The sequence below is a fragment of the Mandrillus leucophaeus genome, unplaced genomic scaffold (assembly GCF_000951045.1).
Source record: "Mandrillus leucophaeus isolate KB7577 unplaced genomic scaffold, Mleu.le_1.0 Scaffold1507, whole genome shotgun sequence".
Taxonomy (NCBI): domain Eukaryota; kingdom Metazoa; phylum Chordata; class Mammalia; order Primates; family Cercopithecidae; genus Mandrillus; species Mandrillus leucophaeus.
The window spans coordinates 238,629-254,718 of record NW_012101485.1 but is presented as its reverse complement, the minus strand read 5'-3'; positions in this window follow the sequence as shown (position 1 = coordinate 254,718).

The following is a 16,090-nucleotide window of genomic DNA, read 5'->3' as shown; positions in this document are numbered from 1 at the left end:
ACCCATTTTTTGGAATGAGTGGTTTCATACACAGAAGATTTCAATGTTGGAGACTGTCATTGAGTCAGAGCATCTATGAAGATTCTCAAAGGCTTGCTAGTTGATGCGGACCTGAACTAGGCAGGACCTATGCAGGGAACATAATTAAAGTTTATCATTTTTAAAGTTTTAAACTTTCTGCAAAGCATATGTGCAATAATGACATAGATACTTGTTCCTTTAACTTTTGTACATTGAGCTGTCAAGCATTTCAGACATTTCAGGGAACTGCCTATACTGTTTTAGGGTAAAGGGCAGCAATAGGGCCTGCTTAAGTGGTTTCCATGCTGAAGAACGAAGACTGCCATTTTTGAGTGGCACAGATTAGTCTTTGAACCAGAGACAGGTAATGGAGAAGACACAGTGTCTCTTTCTACCTTGTTTTAAGTGATCAGTTGGTTCCAGTTCAGGTAACAAAGGTTATGTCACTCATTAATTGGATAGATACTTCTGAAGTCAAATTATTCTTAGGCTCTGCCAATATATTGCTGGTCACTATTTGTTAAGGAACTAAGGGTGAGTTTTCATTGAACATTTCATAGGTTGGGAAAGGTGGAGGCAGAAATAGGTGACTAAAATCTTTTTGAAAAAGAGGTCAATTTTTAATTATATTAAGAAATATTATTGATTGTATAGATAGCTGACCTTTCCCCAGATTTTTTGCTTTTGTTTTTTGGGGGAGTGATACCCAGACACAAAACAATCCATTTTTTTTTTTTTAGAGATATGAATTCACTCATTTTTATTGTACTTTTTTTTCTATAGGCTGTCCGCTGAACAGAGTTCTGGTGGCTCATGGCTTTCAATAGATGATGAACTCTTTGATTCTGATACCGAGGTAAAGTACTCTTTTGTGAAATAAATTTTCTTGTTCTGAACCTAGTTTTGCATAGTGTTTACTCTTCAACTGTGGCAGTGATCTACCTATAACTGTTTTACGGTCTTGGGGAGTAGTTGGTCAGAAAAAACAAACATATTATGGTGATATGACTATTTGAATTTCTTTTACTTTCTTCCTTTGGAAAATGGGAAAGGGTGGCAAATACTTTGAGGAACTGGGGGCTGAAAAATGGCATGAACTGGAAAATACATAGTGACAGGAAAACTGTATGTGGAAAAACTTTCCCACAGTAGAGGAAACTTGAAATTTGGTCAGGGTTTATTTGGTAAGTATGCTTACCACAGGAACTTTTCCGTCATCCTATTGTGATCTTTATAATCCTTGTGCCTGAAAACATTTTAATGGGTTCAGTTACTCATTATAGTAACCATAGAATGACCCCGGTGTCTTTCAGTTCCGAAACAGTAAAGCACATATCATGTGGTTTCCTTTTACTTTCTTGGACACTTATTGTGGGATGACACAGTTTTTAGTAGGAAACTTTTTCTCTCTTCCGTCCTTGGTTCTGTAATTAGACTCCAATATCATTGTGGAAATGTAGCCGGGCATGCTGGCACATGCATGTAGTCCTAGCTCCTTGGAAGGCTGAGGCAGTAGGATCACTTGAGTCCAGGAGTTCCAGACCAGCCTGGGCAACATAAGAAGACCTCACCTCTAGTTTTTCTTTTAATATGGAAATTCAGAAATTTAAAATTTCTGTCTCAAAATCTGTATTACAAAGAGATTCCCATGTGTTTCCTAAGCCATTTTATGAAGAGTATATTTAAAACTCGTCATCTAATTGAAGCATACATGTTTTTCCTCAAATAACGACCAGTTCCAGAAGCAGAGATTTTTAATAACCATGTGGTAAGACTTTAATTTCAAACACTTTTTTCCCTGTACTTGTAAAAAGTATTCAGAGAGCATCTTTGTATCATAGTTTAAAGCTTCAAATTTCAGCAGTTGTTGTATTTCATTCTTTAAATCATCATTTTAAAGGCCCTGCACTGCTGTGAGCTACTGAATGTTACGAAACAGACTCTTGTGTATCCAAAAGTACCTAAAGTCTTGTATGTAAGAAGTGTTTTAATCATTTTTGAACATGAAGAAATGAGCAGACAAGTAAATTTCTATATAATAGAATGTTATAGGTAATATAATAGGCACAAGATATCTAATAATAACATCTATTGCATTTCCAAAATATGGCTTAAATTAATGTTTAGGATATAAGTTCACATGAGTTATGCAAATATGTTATGAATAAGAAGGAAATCAATTAGAACTATGTCATCAGTAGGAAAGTGGATTACAGTATATTTTCTAATATCCTCTCACTGTAAGCTCAGATTTGGATTTTAGATGAAAATTTTTTAAACTTTCTTTTAGCCCCAACCTACACTCTTTTAAATATATCTTTTCAGGTTGTACATTACTCTATAATTTTGATTTCCTATTCTTTCTCCTGGTGGAATACTGATGAAACATTTCTTTTCTCTTTTATCTCTCTGTAGTAATAATGTTCCAGCTTTCAGGTAGCGGTAGATGACCATGTTTCCCGAATGAATGTCTTATTTTGTAGAAAGAAAATTGAAGTCTTTATTACAGAAATACTTCCAAAAAACAAATTGTAAATTCTAATCAGTATTTTTAGGGCTATCCTGTGAATAAAAGTCTCCATATATATCTGTACTTCTCCATGTACCTACTGTAGTTAACATTATAAGAATGACACTCATAAATATTACCTCTTAAGTATGTCTAATGAACAAACTTGGGAAGAAATGTGAAATCCTTTTGTGAACTGTAAAGTGTGTATACAAGTGTAGGACAAAATGATCACAGTGGGATTCAGCAATTTAGTAAATATTGAGGATTCTTTTTGTAAATCTGAACAATGAAATGGCAGTAGCACCGAGAAAAAAAACGGGAAAGTTAGAACAGGCATGTCGATTTCTACTTTGGTTTACGTTAAGTTTCAGCAGACTATGGGAATATCCTAAGGGAATGTAGTGATTTGGCACTTGAGACCTTTCCAATGAGATTGTGTTTTTGACGTTGAAGGAATTTCTGTTCTTGACTCCTGACTGTGTGCTAGGCAGTGGGACACTGAATGTACAAGATGAAGCTTATGATACAGTCGTAGGAGCAGAAAATCAAGTAAAGAACAAACACTTCTAAGTCACTGTAAGTGCTTCCTATAAAGAAAACAGAGAATGTCTGGTTAGGCCACATTGAAGAAGTGCGTAGTTAGGATGGGGGCTGGAATGGGAGTAGAATTCTGTTCTCAGAGAAGATCTTTCTGAGTGTAACTTTAAGCTGCCAACTAGAGGACAAGAAGCAGTGAGCCATGTGACAGTCTAGAAGGAGGATACTCTGGACAGAGAGAACAATGGGTCACATATGTTTTTCATTTTGTTCTCAACATCCAAAACGCGGGAAGTGTGGTAAGCATCCTCGTCTCCATGTGTATTCTTAGAATGTGTAGAAAAGAGAATGTGTAAACACGGGCCTCAGACAGTTTAGATGCTTCATAATAAATGTTCTTCTCCTTCCCTTTTTACTAACTCTTGCTTTACTTTCTTGAAGTTATTTCTTAATTTTGAAAGAATTGCATACTATATCTAATATTTGCTTGCTTTTATTTAAATAAGGCATAAAGAAAAGGCTTCTTACTATTTTGCCATTTTTCCTGTCAGTAAAAATTTTACCAAAAATATTTTGATTTTTCCAAGCCCTTCCTTACCTAAATAAAGCAGCTTTGACAATGTTCTGCTTATACTCAACATAACGTACCCTGGAGTTACCTATCATGCTGAGTATCTTAACACTAAGATCATTTATGTAATTAGAAATATTTTAAATATTAATGTTGTAAGTATTATACCAAGTGTGTGTGTTTTTTTTAATGCCCTCTTATTGTTGGTAGTGAACGCAAAGTAGAGTTAGGTATTTGAAGTTAGTTCCTTGCTGAAATATACACATGAGCTAATATTGTATCGGTCACTATGTTTCCTTTGGCTTTCTATGTTCAGTTTACAGAGTCAATAGCCATATGGAGATAAAAGTTTAGCTTGATCTGGAGAACATATATGAGTTTCTCTGTTGAAATATTTTGGTTTTCAATACATGCTTTCCTTATTTCTAGGTCTCGTTGCTTTTAAGTCAGGAAATTTAGATCATGATTAGGAAATGTTGAGAAATTCATTGTTTTTTCATTGAAACTCATTATTTATTATAATTTCAACAGACTACCTTTGAAAATGTTCCCCAGAAATATGATAGTCACTTAACTGAAGCTGATGGTCAAAGAGGAAAAAGTACAATAAAGGAACAAGAAGGTAAGAACTGTATTTTATTTAAAAATTTGACAGAATGTTTATTTAAAAACATGAGCTCTGTTATGTCCTAGTAGCCCAGGAAAATAAGGTATTAAGTGCATAGTCAAAAAGAGAGAAGTGAAATAGTGATATGTTGTATTTTTTGTAAGGTATTAGCAACCGATTTGATTAAGAGTGCCACTGAAGGAGCTGAATCATTAGTTCCAATTCAAGATACTCTAAGACCTGAGGAAAGTCAGAAAATAAGGAAGAAGAAAAGAGTAAATGAGGGAATGAAGAGTGAAAAAGGCAGAGAATACAGGGAGTAAATGAAGGAAAAAGAAGCAGATGTATGCAATGAAGGGTGATAGAGTAAGATAACTATTTGGGGAGAATATAAAGTGAGTTTCCAGTACCCAAACTTGTCAGAGAAGTCAAGCAAAATGTTGCCACTCTTGCTGTTTTCCTTTGGGAATGCCTTAAGGATGGAGGTACCTGACCATGCAGAGCTGTTTTATCTGCGATAGAGGAATGTAATGTATGGTCAGCCATGCTTAAATTACATGTCTATAATTTAATATGCTATAAAATGTTGTTACTTCATGGGGCAGTATCTTAGGGGCCAGAAGAAGAGAATTGGAAAGAAGAGGGTAGGATTAGTTATGGAGAGATCAAGGAAGCTATAGCCTGATAAAAAGTTCATTAGTAACCTTATGACTTGTAATGCAGCTTAGATTTGGAGGTGGAGCTTGAGGCTGGATTCCAGAAGGGCAAGTTGAGGTTAAGGAATGTGGGAGCACACTCAGTATAGACCAGATCTTCCCAAATTTTAACAAATCAGCTGAGGCCCTTGTTAGAAGTGCACATTCTGATTCCACAAGTCTGCGATTCTGCATTTCTGGTAAGATCTCGGGTGGTGCCGACCCTTCTTGTCCTAGGACCACACTCTGAGTAGCAAGGGTATAGCTGTGCCTTTAGAGAAATCTGGAAGAGCCATTGGATAACCACTCAAGACATAACAGAATCAAGGGCAAGCATGATTTTGCTTTCATTTCTGAGCGTGTTTCTAGCCAGAGGGGAAGGAGAAAGAGATGAAGAAATAGAAATCATTGCTGGAAGATACTATTGCTAAATGAAGAGAAGAGAAGTCATGGGAATAGTCCACCAAAAGGAGGTAGAAGGGACAGAATCAGGACAACAGATCTAGAGATTACGTTTGCAAAGGAAAAGGGATTGGGAGTGGAGGAGGAGGGAGAAGAAAGGAAGAAGTTGGCTAGTTAATTTTGGAGTGGATAATAAGGAAACTCAAGAGCTCGCACTTCTGGTGGCTGCAGTATATTGGCACTCAGAAAATTAGGTGATTGCTGTTCCAGGAATTACTGGAAAGAGGGAATGCTAGAATGGGGGTAAACCACAGGAGCTAATTTCTCCTCTCTGTAACTATCAGACACCAAAGATGCATGTTTTGTCGATATGAGTTAATCAACTGAGGTTAAGTTAAATGTAGGCGCTTTGGCTGCTTTTTCTTTAAGGCAGCCAATTTTTTTAATGGGATGCCTGTTTTGTAAAAGTTTATCATGGATGACATGATATGCCAACCCAAATTAAGTTTAGAAATAAAAAATTACAAAGTTTATTCCTCGAATACAAAAGGCATTATTTTCTATCAATCTTACACTCATTTTGGTATATGAAAGGTCAGTAGTAGCTAATAATTGTGTAGCAATGCATTTTTTATTAATATCTCTATGTTGAAAGCTTCTTATACATTATTTTTAGACATGTTTCACATACCTTCTTCCATGAGAGGATCAAAAAATTTAAGATGGCCAAACAAGAGGATATAAGAAATGTAGACCTATCAGTAAGCCCAAATAGATATGGGGAAAAAATGAACATTTTTATGAACTATTTTGCTGTAAGTGTAGATCCAAAGCAATCACTTCAGAACACCTTCTCTGATGAGAAATGAATTAAACATTCAAATGAACTGTCATGACAACTGTGTGCTTCCTATATTACAGGACCAATTGAAGGACATGATAAATACTTGTTGTGGAATGGTATAAATGATTCTGATGTGTCACATTAAAGACACACTATAGCGTTCTACCGTCAGCTTTGGCATTTATCTGTGCAGGGTCATGATTTGTTCCGCTGGTTACAGATCACTTTTCTCCTCAGCATGTACCCATGGTTGTGTGCCTACTTTTCTATTTCAGTTACAGATATTTGAATCAGAATCTTGCCTTTGAAATGTTAACTGCATGTTTTATTCAACCTATCTTCTTAATTTTCTTCAGGATATTTCTGTCATGTTGCTCTCCTGACAAAAGAAATGCACCCCTAAATCTAAAGTCATTATTTTTAAGGGGAAGCACTAAGATGCAGCTTGATACTAACTCTGAGTATATGGTTAGCTTTATCATATTTATACATAATTGATTATATGTCCCTTTTGCCTTCTAGATTCTCTTGAGCAATATCATCACTTGAAGGTAATAACTTTTCTATATTTATCTTTAATTATTAGCCACATAGTGTATCAAACATATATTATTTATTAATCATTTTATCTCAAAACCCTTTCAGCCTAAGGTTGAAATCAAAGAGTGTGTTTCGAACCAGGCAGTCAGAATGAAAGGTGTACAAGCATGCACATCAGGTAAAATTTTTTGCAATACAAATTTAACTCTGAAAAGAAGCACATTAAAATATTTTAAATGCTAACAGCCTTCATATTCCTGTCTTTTTTTTCAAATTTGATGGATAGATTTGATATATATAATGCAGATATTAGCGTTGGTATCTATGTTTGAAAAACATTATACTTAGAAGCATAATATAGAGAGATTTTTTTATTATTTTATTTATTTATTTATTTATTTATTTTGAGACGGAGTCTTGCTCTGTCCCCCAGGCTGGAGTGCAGTGGCCGGATCTCGGCTCACTGCAAGCTCCGCCTCCCGAGTTCACGCCATTCTCCTGCCTCACTCTCCCAAGTAGCTGGGACTACAGGCGCCCACCGCCAGGCTAATTTTTTGCATTTTTGGTAGAGACGGGGTTTCACCGTGTTAGCCAGGATGGTCTCGATCTCCTGACGTCATGCTCCACCCGCCTAGCCTTCCAAAGTGCTGGGATTACAGGCGTGAGCCACCGCGCCCGGCCAATATAGAGAGATTTTTAAAACATAAGCTCTAACTTGGATGTATCTTCTCTTACATGCTGCTACGCTGAAGTTCTCAGTTGGGAATACCTATACTCATTCAGGTTCCACAGAGGTGAATTATGAGACTACAGTTTCTCCCGTGTTGGGAATGCTTGTTGGAATTCTGATCTTTACCTCGAGGAAAGCTTTCCTTGCTAACATGTCAATTTTGTATTAAGTTTAATTACTTCATCCTAGTATTGTTGGACTGACAATCTGAAGCAAATCGGATGCTTTGATTATTGTGTGTGTGTGTGTGCAGGGAATATCTTGCATTACAAAAATGAGGAAAGTAATCATCTTTTCATGGCTTCTTTTCATCTTTTCAAGGAATATTGGTTTGTAGGAAGGTGTTGTCATTTAAAAATAACATGAAAACACATTTTAATTTTACTAGGACACATAATCTGTTGAATAACTGCATCTGATATGTGATCTACTTTATGTCCCAGTTAAATTCAGTGTCCTTAATCAGGTATACGATCAGATCTATATTTTCATTTGGCAGACACACTCATTTCAAAGAGTGATTCTGAAACTTTATAGGCTTAGGGTTTTTTGTACAATTAATAATTATTGCATAGAAGTAACCAACACCCTGAATTAGGTGTTTGTCATTGTCATGCAGCTTTCATACATTTTACTGTATATGTGTATGGCCATAAATCATATGTAGAATTGATGTTTCTGTCCTAAAATTTCACTCATAGAAATGATTGTACATTATATATATTATTCAGCAGCTTTCTTTTGCTTACTCAGCATTATATTTTTGAAATCAGTTGATATATTTTGTTCACACCCATTCATTTGATCAAAGAGATCCATCACTATTTTCAGAAGTAGCTCTAGTTGAGTTTACATTTCCTATAGTATTTCATGCTATGACTGTACCACATTTAATTAAACTCTCTTCATGGTGAGAAAAAGATGAAAACATTAAACAATGATAGCAGATTCCAAAGAGCTTTTGTTTAAGTGGATTGTATCTATTGATTATTTACTATATCAAAAACTGAAGCTGAATAATTTAAAATATAAGCATGCACTTCCATGCATTCCAATAGCCATTATAACTCTGGCCCATTAAGCACCCATGATCTTATGACACATCACGTGTCTAATGGTTAAATGTAAGTTTCATTAGTAAAAGGAAGTTCATATTCCTGAAGACTATTATTAGTAAACAAAGCTCTCATGGAAAACAAAATATATAGTATCACTGAGTGAATCAAAGTAAGTAACACTAAAAAATAAAAATGTCAAAGATGATCGTTAATAAAACCGATGTGAGTGAATGGCAAGTACAGGACATGCAGAATACAATAAGCCATGCAGGAGTGGTGTGTTTCTGGGGGAATGGAGGACAAGGGACTGCTTCTGTTTCAGAAGGAATTTCTCCACGTTAGTCAAGTTGTATTATGATTTACATTCTAATAATGAAAACTTTACTTTCAGCTTTTTCAGCTTTGTATTTTAGTAATGAGATTCACGAAAGATCTGAGAATTTGAAAGTTAGTGATCTATGTCCATTTGTATCTCCACCAATGACCAAAACTGTGTTGGGATCCACAGACTTGGGGCAGATGAACTTAATAGATCAAGAAAAGATGACCACTGCAGCTGCATTTCTATTTTGGAATTACACTCTCCATGACCTGTGTGAGTCACAGCTACCAGAAAACAAAGAGAGCAAAGAAGGTAATAAAGAAGCACAGAGAATTCAGTCCCAGCATAGCTGTACGTGGCTTCATAATAGCATAGTTGTAACTTTTAAAGAATCATTTTGTGGCAAAATGTGTATTGTATTTACACCCTCCTTATACAAGCTACAACCAAACAGAGGACCTGTCAGCAGGGCATTTGTGTTCTTCCTTTAACCAAAGCAACATAAAAATAACAAAGAGAATGAGAAGGGTAAGTAATTTTGTTTAGGCTAGTATTTAACATAAACTTGAATGTGAGTCCAAGGATTACGTGTAGAACTTTGGGACTGGAGGGCAAATGTAGGCAAGGTTGTAAAGATTGCCTGCTCAAACACAATGTGGTTTCTTTGTTTTTCCGTTTCCATAGGTCTGAATTTGTATCAGTTGTAACTATATAAAATGTAGCCCAAAAAGCACCTTCCAAACCCCCAAATTAAGTTATTTTTAATAATTTCTGTGACTTTATGTCGTATAGAATTGACTTTCCCAGTATGAATGGTATCCTTGAGAATTTGCTAGATGGTGTCTTTTCGGCTGTGTCCACATAGTGTATCACCTTGTTTTAATGAATAACAATTTACTAGGAATATTGGTTTGAAGGAAGGTGGTGTCATTTAAAAATAACATGAAAATACATTTTAATTTTACTAAGACACATAATCTGTTGAATAACTGCATCTAATATGTGTTCTACTTTATGTCCCAGTTAAATTCAGTGTCTTTAATCAGGTATACGATCAGATCTATATAGTAATAAATCATAAAATATTTTGCACCCCAATAGTTTCATTTCCTTTTTTACACGGTGAAACCCAGTCTCTGGAAAAACTACAAAAATTAGCCGAGCGTGGCGGCACGTGCCTGTGGTCCCAGATACTCAGAGGCTGAGGTGGGAGAATCTCTAGAGTCCGGGAGGCAGAGGTTGTCGTTAGCTGAGATCACACCGCTGTGTTCCAGCCTGGGTGACAGAGCAAGACCCTGTCTCAAAAACATGAAACAAAAGAAAAGATGATTTGAAAGATTGTCCCATACAGTTTAGGACAAAGGGAGTAATAGACATGCATAGAAAGAATGTACATTTCAGGTGGTAAAGATACACTAGAAAAATCAATGTAGTACTAAGTCAGCCTCAAGGAAAGAGACACCTGTTTATCTAAGGAAAGATAGCAAGAATCAAGGAATACTTCACACAGCAATGTGAGTGATGAAAAAGAAATGGTTAGAATGGTAGAGGAAAACATTTCAGATATCGAGAACAGGCTGTGCACTGGTAAAAGTATAAATGGTTACAGTAATTCTGGAAATCATTGATCATAGGTGTAGTGTGTCGTTAAGAATGATATTACTGGGCTGGGCACAGTGGCTCATGCCTGTAAACTCAGCACTTTGGGATGCTGAGGCAGGTGGATCACCTGAAGTCAGGAGTTCAAGATCAGCCTGGTTAACATGGTGAAACTCCATCTCTACTAAAAATACAAAAATTAGCTGGGCATGGTGGTGCATGCCTGTAGTTCCAGCTACTCAGGAAGCTGAGGCAGGAGAATCAGTTGAACCTGGGAGGTGGAGGTTGCCGTGAGCCTAGATCATGCCACTGCACTCCAGCCTGGGCAACAAGGTGAGATTCCATCTCAAAAAAATAAAATAAATAAATAACATGGCACTGTTATGAAGTAGAGAACAGCATACAGTGTTACCATAGATGTTCTTAGTGTATTTTTACACTTTGTTTTGCTTCCGATGGTTTTGTTTGTTTATGTTGGGTAGATACATGTGTGAGAAAATCTTTGAGCTGTTTTGTGTGGCTTGCGCTGGTGATATCTAGTGTCCTGGAGGGGTTTGTTGAAGTTTTGGATAACTGGAAGTATTTCTTAAAGAAATAAATATTTCACTAAACATTAAGCTTCATTTAAACTCTCAATTTATAAAATAATACGTGTTATTTTCCATCTATTTTTATAATGACTTTAGCCTTTATCTAACTCTTCTACATAGTTCATTTTAACTAACTATATGGATTTGTCAGTAGAACAAGATTTAGAAGTGACATCAGAGCAAGAGCCAGAAAGGCTTGAAGGGAGTGAAAAGAACAAGCCACAGGTGTGTACAAATTTGAACCTAAATACTGATTTTATGTTGTTTTCTTTGCTTTAATGACGTGACATAGACCAAATGAAATTACCTTTCACACTAGCTGTTTGGAATCAATAGATCATAATTTAATGTTTAGTTTTGAAAGCATTTTTAATGATACATAAACTTTAATATATTCTTAGAATCTATAGTATCTCATAGCTATTGTTTAACTCTTGATATAGAGGCAAACAATGTTTAGAATTTTATTTGGTCTTCCGTTTTTATAACCGCCTTACATGATAAAGAATGTAACATTAAATGTTGCATTTTACTATTTAGCATTAGAAATGATCAACAATTGAGCAGTAAAGGCCACTGAGCTACAGTCATGTGAAAGGAGCACTCATTCCCAGGAGTTCAAAATTTGGAGATTGATATTGCTGATCATTAGTGCCAACATTAAAGATTTATTTTAGCTTTTGGTCTCTAGTTGACTTTGTTGTCCACGTTCAGGGAGAAAATGGGCTTATAAAATCAACCCAACTGCTGATGAAGAGAATCGTGCTTTGCAAATTGGGATCTTTGGTGTTAAGATACAAACAGTAACTTTATGACTTATTTCAATGCAGGAAATCAGTAAATATTACTAATTTTAAAATCCACTGTGATTAGTGGACCTTGTAATAAATTAGAACTGGATTTAAGCAGAGAGTATATCTAGATACATAACACTATCTTATTATGATACATTATTGGAAATAAAATTTAAGAATTTGCTTTTTCTTTCTGATTGATGCTGATTTGGGCTCTGAATAATTTAAAGTTTACTCTTCTCCAGTTAGTAATCTTTAGAAAAAGTGCTTAAATGCACTGTAGGGCTTGGCCTTTAAGGTGTCATATGGTAAAATCTTTTTAGGAAAAGAAGACTTTGCAATGCTACAAATCATCTGCTAATTCATTTTTGGTAGATTTAACACATCATCATTTTTATTTATGTATTTATTTTTAATTTTTTTGTGGGAACATAGTAGATATATATGTTTATGGGGTACATGAGATATTTTGACTGAGGCATGCAATGCGAAATAAGCACATCATGGTGAAAGGGGTATCTATCTCCTCAAGCATTTATCCTTTCAGTTGCAAACAATCCCTTACACTCTTTAAGTTATTTTACAATGTACAATTAAGTTATTATTATTATTAAGTTATTATTGACTATAGCCGTCCTATTGAAACACATCATGAATTAAGTTGAGTGCAAACAAACAATGACAGTTTTCTGGTTCATGTTTCTCTCCTACTTCAGGGTGAGGTGAATTATTTTTTACTTCTTAATTATAATCCAGTGATTTAGGAGGAGCTAGACATAGAGTAATATTTTTAACAGTCGAATTTAAATTATTTTCTAATTTTAATGATTTTCCAGTTTTTCTTTGTTCTTTTTACTTAGGATTTCTTTGGCTATTGTGGCTCTTTGTTGGTTCCATATGAATTTTAGGATTTTTTTTCTAATTCTGTGAAAAATCATGTTGGTATTTTGATAGGAATTGGGTGGAATCTGCAGGTTGCTTTGGGCAATGCAGTCGTTTTAATGCTATTATTTTTTTCAATCCGTGAGCATGGGTTTTTTCATTTATTTGTGTCATCTACAGTTTCTCTCGCCATATTTTGTAGTTTTCCTTGTAGAGATCATTCACCTCCTTGGTTACATAGATTCCTAGATATTTTATTTCATTTTATTTTTGTTGTTATTTGTAAATGGGATTGTCTTCTTGATTCAGTTCTCACACTGATTTTGATAGGAATTGGGTGGAATCTGTAGGTTGCTGCAGTAGAGAAATTCTACTGATTTTTGTGTGTTGATCCAAAAACTTTGCTAAATTCATTTATCAAATCTAAGGAGGTTTTTATGGAGTCTTTAGGGTTTTCTAGACATAAGAGCATACCATCAGTGAAGAGAGAAAATTTGATGTCTTCTTTTTTAACTTGGATGCCTTTTATTTCTTTTCTCTTTGCCAATTGCTCTTGCTCTGGCTAGGACTTGCAGTACTCTGTCGAGCAGGAGAGGTGAAAATGGGCATCCTTGTCTTGTTCCTGTTCATAGAGGAATGCTTTCAACTTTTTACCTCTTCCATATGATGTTGACTGTGGGTTTATCATATATTGCCTTTTTTATTTTGAGATATGTTCCTTCTATGCCTAGTTTGTTGAGTTTTTATCATGAAAGGATGCTGGATTTTATCAAATGCTTTTTCCACATGTATTGAGATGACTGAAGGTTTTTGTCCTTAATTTTGTGTGTGTGATGAATCACATTGATTGATTTGCATATTTTGAGCCCTCCTTGCATCCCTGGAATAAAACACATTGGATCATGATGTACTTACTGTCTTTTTGATGTGCTGTTGGATTCAGGCTGCTAGCATTTTGTTGTGGATTTTTGCATATCTGTTTACCATGGATACTGGTCTGTAGTGCTCTTTTTATGTTGTGTCCTTGTCTGGTTTTGATATCAGGTTAATACGGGCTTCATAGAATGAGTTAGTGGGGAGTCTGTCCTTGTCAATTTTTTGGAAGAGTTTCAGGAGGATTGGTACCAGCTCTTTTTTTTAGGTTTGGTAGATTTTGGCTGTGAATCCTTCTGGTCCTGGGCTTTTATTTGTTCAGAGGTTTTTTTTTAGTAGTAATTCTGTTTCAGAATTCTTTATTGGTTTATTCAGGATTTCTGTTTCCTCCTGGTTTAATCTTGGGAGGTTGTATGTTTCCAGGAATTTTTCCATTTCCTCTAGCGAATCATTGTTTATAATAAATAGTCTCTGATGATCTTTTCTGTTTCTGTGGTATCAGTTGTAATGTTTTCTTTCTTATTTCTGATTTTGATTATTTGACCTTCCTCTCATTTTTTGGTTAGTGTAGCTAGGGCTTTATCAGTTACGTTCATCTTTTCCAGGAGTCAGCTGTTGGTTTTTGATCCTAGGCATTGTTGTTTTGGTTTCTATTTCATTTGGTTCTTCTCTGATCTTTGTCATTTCTTTCTTTCTGCTTTGGATTTGGTTTGTGGTTAGTTTTCTAATTTTGTAAGGCACAATGTTAGGTTGTTAATTTATTATCTTTGTATTATTTTAATGTAGGCATTTAATGTCATAAAATTCTAGTGGTCTTGGTATGCTGTATTTCCATTGTCATTTGTGTCAAAATCTTTTTTTAATTTCCATCTTCACTTCTTTGCTGACCCAAAGATCATTCCAGTGCATATTAATTTCTATGTATTTCTATAATTTCTGACATTTCTCTTGGTTAAGATTTCTAGTTTTATTCCACTGTGCTTTCAAAAGATACCTGATATGATTCTGATGTTTAAAAATTTATTGAGACTTATTTTGTGGCCTAACATATGGTCTATCTTGGAGAAAGTTCCATGTGCTGATGAGTAGGATGTATGGCCTTTAGTTACTGGGTAGCATGCTCTATAAATACTGGTTAGATCGGTTTGGTCTGAAGTCCAATTTAAGTTCAATGTTTCTTTCTTGATTTTCTGTCTCAATAATTTCTCTAGTGGTGTCACTGGGGTACTGAAATTCCCCACTCAGATTGTGTTGCTATCTATCTCTATATGTGGTTCTAATAATATTTGTTGTATAAATCTGAGTGCTCCAGTTTTAGGTGCATATATATATTTAAGATTGTTTTTATCCTGTTGCTAAATTAATCCATTTATTATAATATAAAGACATTTTCTGTCTTTTTAACTTTTTTTTTTTTTAAATCTGTTTTATATGATAAAAGTGTAGCTATTTCTGCTCACTTTTGGTTTCTGTTGGCATGGAGTATCTTTTTCCCTGCCACTACTTTTGTTTTGTAATTGTCCTTACAGTTAATGTGAGATTGTTGTAAGCAACATGGAGTTGGGTTATTTTTTTTTTTTTTTTTGAGACAGAGTCTTGCTCTGTGCCCCAGGCTGGAGTGCAGTGGCGCGATCTCGGCTCACTGCAAGCTCCGCCCGCCCAGGTTCACGCCATTCTCCTGCCTCAGCCTCCCCAGTAGCTGGGACTACAGGCGCCCGCCACCTCGCCCGGCTAATTTTCTTGTATTTTTAGTAGAGACGGGGTTTCACCGTGTTAGCCAGGATGGTCTCGATCTCCTGACCTCGTGATCCGCCCGTCTCGGCCTCCCAAAGTGCTGGGATTACAGGCTTGAGCCACCGCGCCCGGCCAATGGGTTATGTTTTTAAATCTATTCCACCAATCTATATCTTTTAAGTGGAGCATTAAATCAATTTAAATCCAAGGTTAATATTGATATGTGAGATTTTGTTCCTGTTGTAATGTTATGTGTTTCCTGGATGTTTTTAAAAGTTCTTTGTTCCTTGTTTCCTTCTGTCTGTGTTTGTGGTCTAATGCAGTTCTGTCATGTTGCCATTTGATTTCTTTCTCTCACCCTTTGTGTAACTGTTTTTAGGAATCCTGTTAAATTTATTCTATGTTATTTACTTATTTATTTTAGAGACAGGGTCTCACTGGGTCACCCAGACTGGAGTGCAGTGGTGGCATCATAGCTCACTGCAGCCTCAAGTTTCCAAGCTCAAGTGATCCTCTTGCCTTGGCCTCTGATATAGTTTGCATGTTTGTCCCCTTCAAATCTCATATTGAAATGTGATTCCTGATGTTGGAGGGGAGCCTGGTAAGAGGTGTTTGCATCATAGTGTCAGATCCCTCATGAATGGTTTGGCCCCATCCCTTGGTGAAAGTGAGTTCTTGCTCTGAGTTTGCATATGGTTGTTTGAAAGTGTGTGGCACTTCACCCGCTCCATGCTCTCATACTCAACATGTGTCACACCTGCACTTCCTTTGCATTCTGC